The sequence below is a fragment of the Sphaerodactylus townsendi genome, linkage group LG11 (genome assembly GCF_021028975.2).
Source record: "Sphaerodactylus townsendi isolate TG3544 linkage group LG11, MPM_Stown_v2.3, whole genome shotgun sequence".
In the NCBI taxonomy this organism is placed as follows: Eukaryota; Metazoa; Chordata; class Lepidosauria; order Squamata; family Sphaerodactylidae; genus Sphaerodactylus; species Sphaerodactylus townsendi.
In genome coordinates, this window is record NC_059435.1 from 11,682,188 (window position 1) to 11,690,887 (window position 8,700).

The following is an 8,700-nucleotide window of genomic DNA, read 5'->3' on the forward strand; positions in this document are numbered from 1 at the left end:
CTTTAGGGGGGACGATTTTGAGCAGTTGCTAAGAGGTGGAACGAAAATGTTTTCCCTTGTGTATCTTAAAATAATCAGCAGAGCGGCCTCACTTATATAGCCCAAAGAATGGATGATGAAGAGCCATTGCATGAAATTCTTTTATATCTTGCAATATATCCAGTGATACTAGAAATTAACGCACATCTAATGACTGTGTAAGGACGGGAACATCTGAATTCTTATTGCACACCGCAAAGAATTTTTTAATTTGTAAAACGGCCTGACCTTTAGAGCGTGCAAACCTGGACACAGATGAGCGTTACCGGCTACGTTCTTTTTGGAAAGGAGATGAGACAAGAACAGATTCACATCCCTGCTTTACGATGGCGACGGCCCGCAGCACGTTCTCTCGGAGGAGGGTCCTGTGCAGAACTGCTTTGCATAGCTGCTGGTGGCCAGAGCTACCCCAGCAGCAGGCTGACCCCAGAAGGAGGAGGCTAATTTTTAGAGGGGGCCCCATCGTTTGGAGCCTGAGCAACAGGGTTTGATTCTGTGGAACATTTCCTCTGGTGGAAAGGGAAAGCGCTTCCTTGCCAGTCTCTGTGGACCCCCGAATCCCCCCTCATTCTGTTCTGCCCCTTGGGAAGAACGTTTCAGTCATCGTTTTGGGTTGCAGTTGGAGGAAATGAGCAAATCCTGTTCTATTGATGTAAGTCCCAGGGAAGCCGGCCAGGTGGTTGTGAAGACAGGGACACATAACGCTGCCTTGGGCTGAATCAGATCAGTGGCCCATCAGAATCAGGGATGTCTGCTCAGACAGGCAGCAGCTCCCCAAGGGCTTTGCTGAAATCTTTCGCACTATCTCTTGCCTGGTCCTTTTAAGTGGAGATGGCGGGCCTTGAACCTGGGACCTTGTGCATGCCAAGCGGAGGCTCTGCCCCTGAGCAACAGCCTCACCCCAGACTGTGGCCATTAGTTTCTCTCAGCCTTATGCCCCAGAGGGTTTTGTTGAGGATAGAACAGAGGAGAGGAGAACAGCGATCGAAGCTGCATCGGGGTCTCAGTTGTGGAAAAGTGGGGTAGAAGGAGCGCCAACATGATGTGGAGGTTAAGGCGTCACACTAGGCTCTGGGAAACCCGGGTTCGAACCCTCACTTTGCCATAGAAACTTGCTGGGTGACCTTGGGCCAGTCCCACTATCTCAGATCCAACCCTGGCTAGTATTTGAATGAGGGAACACCAAGGAAGTCCAGGGGCGCAATAGAGAGGCGGGCAATGGCAGACCACCTCCCAATGTCCCGTGCCTTGAAAACCCTCCTGTGACTTGACGGCAAAAAAAGAAAAGAAAGAAGGGCATCTAATGATAACCGTCAGTGAAATGTGTGATACAAGAACACCTGCCAGACACCTGGGATAGGCAGCTGCTCCCAGTCAAGTTCGTACTCAGTAGGAAATGTGCACAGGCGTTGTGTGGGATGTCTTGTCCACAAAGCAAAGAAATGTGCAATCCATGGGCATGTGAGCCCCGTAGGGAAGGGCAGGCTCCCTTTCTCAGATGACAGAACATGGCGAAAAGAAGGCACATGCAGCTGACTCCTGGGCTTTATTCCAATTTAGCTGCCCCAAAACACAGCCACAGGGCCGTTCGCTTTGTCTTGTACTCCAGCTAAAGAGAGAGGGGGATATGGGGGAGGGGTTTTCTGGGTGCCGTGGCCTAAGAAAAGGAAAACTTTGCAGTGGAGTACCCAGGCAATATAGCAGGGGCTGGTTCACATGAGCGTGTTCACGACAGAATGACTGAAGCATCAAGAGGCATTTCAGATGTGTGGATAGGCAGTCACAGGCTTTTCACACAGCCTCACATCGCTGCAGATGTTATCCTTCACAAGAGTGTCAGTTGCTGTGTTCAAGCTGGGACTGTGTGATCTATAGCAGATGCATGTCTGCCACTGAAATCTGCAGCCCCAAGTCTCCCTCTTTTCTCCCACCTGGAATATCTCAGGATTCAGAGTTCTCATCACAAGCAGTGGCCCAATATATGGCATCACAGCAGAGGCGTAGCGCCAAGGGGATGGGGGATGCGTGATGGACCAGGCAGGCGCCCCATGGTGTTTCACGGAGGGGGCGGGACGTTCTGGGCGGGACGTGGCGTTCCAGGGACTTGGAGGGGCGTGAGGCGCATGCGCGCACCGGGCACACTTCCCCATCCCTGCATCACAACACCTCCTAGACAGGAAGACCTCAGCCATTTTGGGCATGTGGGCACCTTGGGAATTCTGACAGAGGGATGCAACACCAAAATGACTGCCACAGAAGCCGAGAAGAGGGGGCAAATCTGAAAAAATAAACTGGGAAAGGGAAATGAAAGGGAATAAAACTGACACTGTTGGCAGTTGCTGATAAAACTGCAATATTTTTATCTGCATTCGGATTCCCAGTGGTCAATGGGAAACACTGTTGGCTAGGAGCTCCGTGGCCCCACCCATTTCTAAAAACAGTTGGTGGGTTAGGTATTGGTGGGCAAAATGGCACTCATGGGCATTACACGGGGACCCATGCAGTGGTGGGAGTCAGCCTATTCGCACCTATTCAGTAGAACCGGTAGCTAATTTTCGTCTAGTTCAGAGAACTGATGTAATTCCACCACTGAGTCCTTTCGGAACTGGTTGTTAAATTATTTGAATCCTACCACTGGACCCATGCCCCAGATATTACTACAGTGTTGCTGCCTAGGCATTTTGGGGGGGGAGCCGGGAACACAGAGAAGTCAGATGTACAGTCAAGATGTCGTCTTAAGTACAGCATTTATTTGATTCACTCCATGTAACCCTACCGTTTTTAGCTTGTAAACTTTTATATAAAGCAACTCAAAGTATCTGGCTCTTTTCTTAGGATCTCCTAACTCTGCTAATTAAGTATCTCTATGTGCATATCCCAACAGTTTTGTACAGCCGTTCCACCACCTCTTCCTCCCTGTACATGTTCCACAGGAAATCCCCATCTGCACGCATGCACGCACGCACGCACGCACACACAGCCTGCATTTTTCCCATTGACTCCTAGAAACACCTGCAAAACGAGAAATAATTTCTGAAGGGTTTTAGCTTCAGTGTGTCACCAGTGCGGGAGGGGAGCTCAGCAGAGGCTTAAGTTTTCAGCCTGGGGGGCGGGAGAAAGGGTGCAAAAACCACAACAGGAGAAAGAAGGGCTGTCGATCCCAATGCAGAAGTTGGGAGACAAAACTTTCACATTTTAATCATTGGGTTGAGTGGGAATGAAGAAAGAACAGTATTGTCGCCAGTGGCCAAGTTCTGCTTTCTGAACAACCTTCACTCGGGATTCCAGTATCTAGGTGGACTTGGAAATCTCCAGACAACAGAGATTAGTGGTGAAAATGGATATTTTGAAGGGCTTTATACCCCATTGAGGTCCTTGACCTCCCCCTTCCCCTTAGCCCCTACCAGTGGCCAGAGGGGAACTAACAACCCTCATTTTCACATATTGGACTAGCCCACTTGAGGGCTGCTGTTCTTCACCACCCATGCCCATCTGCAGGCAGGGAGTGGGATGTTTCTGGATGTACTCTTTGTGAATGAGATCACAGTGAGGCCCACAGAGTCAAGAACTGTACAGATGCCCTAAATCATGCTACTAAAATCTTGTGGCAGGAACTCGGTTTCTTAACTGGTCCAGTATCCTAGGAAGGCGGAATGCTGGGAAGACACTAAGCTGCTTTCCAGGCAATCTCGTAACCACGCACAGGAAGGCGAGGGTTCCAGCGCAGCGTCATTGTTAACTGCTTCAGTACAAAGCATCCCTATCCCCGTCCCCCTCTTGCACACAGTTACGACAGGGACACCGTCCTGTGAGTGCTCCTTGCCCTGCTCCCAACGTTTTACATCACTGGTGTGCACTGGGCAACTGAGAAGCACAGCACACCGGTCCCAGTCAGCTGTGATGTTTTCCCATCCTGCCCCAAATCAAACCCGTGCTCTCCCTAGAAGCTAAAATGACTCAGCTGAGACTGTCGTACTTTGGTCACATTGTGAGAAGATGAGAGTCACCGGGAAAGACAATAACGCTAGGAAAGGTTGCAGGCAGCAGGAAAAGATGAGAGAGACTGACTCAGTCAAGGAAGGCCTGGACCTCAGATTGCAAGACCTGAGCGAGGCTGAGAACATTAGGATGTTTTGGAGGTCCTTAATTCATTGGGTCACCATAAGCCAGAAGCATATTGATGACACCCAAAACACACAAACACACATCACCCTCTGGTGTCCCCTTTGCAGTAGGTAGATGTGCACAAAGGCAGCTTCACTGATTGAAATGTTTATTTTATTTATTTTATTTTATTAGACTTATAGGCCGCGGTTAAGAGCTGTGGACTGTCATTTGGAGAACCGGGTTTGATTCTCCTCTCCTGCAAACAAGTGGCAGACTCTTGTCTGGTGAACGAAGCTTGTTTCCCCACTCCTACACATCAAGCCTGCTGGGTGACCTGGGGCCAATCACAGTTCTCTCAGAACTCTCTCAGCCCCACCAACCTCACAAGGTGTTTCTCGAGGGGAGAGGAAGGGAAGGACTTTGAGACTCCTTCTGGCTGGGAAAAGTGGGGTATAAATCCAAACTCTTCTTCTATTCTCCCTGACTCAGTTTCTCTGGGGCAGAGAGTGTATGCTCTGTCATTCTGACCTTTTCCACAGCTCTGTAGCACAATCCTGGACAAAGTGACCAGTCAACAGTGGCGATGGAGAACCCCACAAATAATACCTGAGCGTTATAATGGCCCACTTAACAGCTGGTTAAATGGATCTAGTATTGGGTGTCCCTCCTCCTATCTGTTCCTCTTGTGCTAATGGAGAGTAACAGCCCCCCCCCCCGCCATAGCTGGGTTTCTGCAGGGCTAGTGCTCCCCCTTTTTCCAAAGATGGGGGTCCCCAGGCTGTGACAAGGGGGCTAGCTGGTTGGGGAACCCCGGAGGATGGCCTTTGATACCACTCAGCACCTTGTCTTCCTGGGGCGAAGCATCCACAATACCAGTCAGGATGGGAATAGGGTCCAGTCCAAGGATCTATTTTTACCTGCTGCCTCCATACAATCTGCTACAGAAGCTTGTCCGACTGAGTCTGATCAAAATCAGAGAGGCAGCAAAATGCTTTTGTAACCTCTAACGGTGGGTTCTGTGGGGCAGAACTTGGAAGGAGTTGCAACAGCTAAATTTAAAACAAAACGGTTTACTTTTCTCAACAAATGACACTTATTAAACTTAACCTTGAACATAACACTTCACGGTCCTGTTAAGTTGCGTTTCAAGTCCTTCGATTTACAGTCTTGTAATGCCAAGTCCAATTCTTCCTCCAAGTGGGTGGCTCCTGAAATCTCCAGAAACTTGGTGTAGTAGATTCCAGATGATGAAGGTCCCCAAAAGAACTCTCACCATCCACACACCAAAAGCCCTGAAACAATACATTCTAACATTTACAATATAGCAAAGAAAGTAAACAGCTCCCTTCCCACTAGTTCCCAAGAACACTGCAGTTACCTTAAACAAGGTGTGAAGAGCTTATCATAATAGATCCAGGTCCCAGCCTGGTAGCTTTGCCTCCTCCAACCTCATGAGTTCTGCAGCCTTCTGCTTCTTTCAGACTCCACCCCTTTCTGGGTCATCCCATTCTTAACATAGGGGTTACACTTTGATCACAGCAGACTAGGAAATCCTGGGGGCAGAACCCGCTGTGGAAAATGAAGTGTTCTGCTTGCAGCCAAAGTCTGGCATTAGCCTATGTGGCATTTTTCTTTTTACAACTCAGGCATGCTATGCTAAAGTGATTTCTTTTAGAGGAAAATTTGTCAAACAAAATGGATTGGAAATACTTAGAAAAAAAGTATATCAGAAAACCATTCATTTGGCAATTGGCACCAATGTGGAGGTCAAGACACTGGGTACCTTTTCTCTACTGCCCTGACACTATCCCTTTGGTGTGCACATTGTTACTCTCACGAAAACTTCCAATGGGAGCGAATAGGAGATGGGAGCTACACATTTGAGGGCCCATAACTTTGGACTCCCTGAGCCAAACCTCACCAAACCTGGGTGGTGTCACCAGGAGAGTCTCCTAACGATGCCCTGAAATTTTGGTGCTGCTAGCTGAACAATTGCACCCCTGACAATTGCTAAGTGCAGGCACCCCCTCCCCCAGATTCACCTTTTAAATCCACCCCCTTATCACTGAGACGACAGTGAAGACGACAGTAATGATGACGCAATTTACTTGCAGCTTGTGCCTTCAGAAGAACGTCCAGGCGTTGGTCGTTTAATTTAATTGCTGGTCTAATTCTGGCTTCCCCAGGGTCTGGCTTCTCCAGAGTAGGCCTTAATTGCCAGCTTCTCCAGAGGAGATCTTGTACTTCACATACAAGCTACAAGGGCCAGTGCTATCAGTCACAGACCAGGAAAGGGATTTGGGCGTCTTAGTTGATAGTTCCATGGGAATGTCAACTCAATGCATGGCAGCTGTGAAAAAGGCAAACTCTATGCTGGGGATCATTAGGAAAGGAATTGGGAATAAAACTGCAAAGATTGTCATGCCCTTATATAAAGCAGTGGTGCGACCGCACTTGGAGTACTGTGTCCAGTTCTGGTCGCCGCATCTCAAAAAGGATATTGAGGAGATAGAAAAAGTGCAGAGAAGGTGCTTGAGGATGGTGAGGGACTGGGCACACCTTCCCTATGAGGAGAGGCTACTAGCTTGGGACTCTTTAGTTTGGAGAGGCGACGTCTGAGGGGGGATATGATGGGAATCTATAAAATTATGCATGGGGTAGAAAATGTTGACAGAGAGAAATTTTTCTCTCTTTCTCACAATACTAGAACCAGGGGGCATTCATTGAAAATGCTGGGGGGAAGAATTAGGACTAATAAAAGGAAACACTTCTTCACGCAACGTGTGATTGGTGTTTGGCATATGCTGCCACAGGAGGTGGTGATGGCCACTAACCTGGATAGCTTTAAAAGAGGCTTGGACAGATTCATGGAGGAGAAGTCGATTTATGGCTACCAATCTTGATCCTCTTTGATCTGAGATTGCAAATGCCTTAGCAGACCAGGTGCTCGGGAGCAACAGCCACAGAAGGCCATTGCTTTCACATCCTGCATGTGAGCTCCCAAAGGCACCTGGTGGGCCACTGCGAGTAGCAGAGAGCTGGACTAGATCAGGGGTAGGGAACCTGCGGCTCGAGAGCCGCATGCGGCTCTTCTGCTCTTGCACTGCGGCTCCATGAGCCGAGCCGCTGGCCCTATCCTTGCCATACCACCTGCAGGCCTGGCAGGGTGAGCGCACCTCTACCTGTGGCCCGGCTGGGTGCGTGCCGCAGGCTTCCCCGCTTGCCCGCACCGTTGGCGCGGGGCGGGCGCTTTCCCGAGTGAGCAGTGGCGAATGGTAGCCGCTGGCCCCATCCTTGCCCGCCATGCAGTCAGCAGGGCGGACGCATCAATAGCTTCTCAGAATGAGCGGAGTAAAAGGTAAAAAAACCCAATATATATAGTGTTATCTTTATTTTAAATGTCAAAAATTATTTGCGGCTCCAAGTGTTTTCTTTTCCCATGGAAAACGGGTCCAAATGGCTCTTTGAGTGTTAAAGGTTCCCTACCCCTGGACTAGATGGACTCTAGTCTGATCCAGCTGGCTTGTTCTTATGTTCTTATGTTCTTACTCTGGTTTCTCCAGGCACTATTTTGAGGCCGCTACCCCTGGGGGATTCAGCAACTATGTTGGATGTTATCTGGCCAGGTCCTTCGTCCATGAATCTCACATGCTTGTGTTTCTTTTCTTTCTTAAGCGCCAAGGACGTAGGTAAGGGGGGGGGGGTTTCCTCGGGTTCAAACAGAATGGATTGGAAATACTTAGAAAAAAGTATATCAGAAAACCACTCATTAGGCACTTGGCACCAATGAAATCCAAAGAACTCGTTTCAGATGGAAGCCTTGGCCAAATGTGCCCCTCCCGGCCGTAACCCTGCCCACCAGTGTGTTGCCAGCTGGACCTGCTCGGACAATGAGGAAAAGATTTGCCCCCAAGGATGGGACCACCCTTCCTGGAGCCCCTTGACCCAATGACCACGCTACACTCCTGGCTGGAGTATATGACTCGGCCACAGCCAACCGTTTATTGCGCAGTAAGAAGGCGCAGCAAGGGATTTTGATCAGATTTGTAACACTGGGCAGCCCCTCCTCAGGGGTGCCCCCCCGGGCCAGCTGCTCTTCCTGCCGCCCCGGTGGCTGAACAGATGCTGCTGCAGCAGGGTTCCAGCGGGGGTCGGCCTCTTACTGGAGTTTCGCTGTGATGCTCAGCTGGGCGGTCGGCCTCTTGCTATAGCATTCCGTACCAAAACGGGGGAGGGGGGCAGCTCCCAAGCTTCCCTCCCCCGGCCCCTCAGTTCAATTCCCATACGCCAAACTGCCAAATGGCTATGACAAAGAAGCATGCATTAACACATCACCAAAGCAGAAAGGGGAGAGGTGGGCAGGCAAGTTGCTGGCCGGCCAGAGTACACTGTAGGCACAAAGGCCAGGCCGGTCTTTTGTAAGCTCTGGCCTGCCTCCCCCGGGTGACGTCGCCCCTGACCTCAAGGAGCATGCCTGGGAAAGCCCTCATCCGCCCTTCCTGGGCAGCAACTTTTGTTGGGGTTGTTTTTTGAGGAGTGGGGATCGCAGGAGTT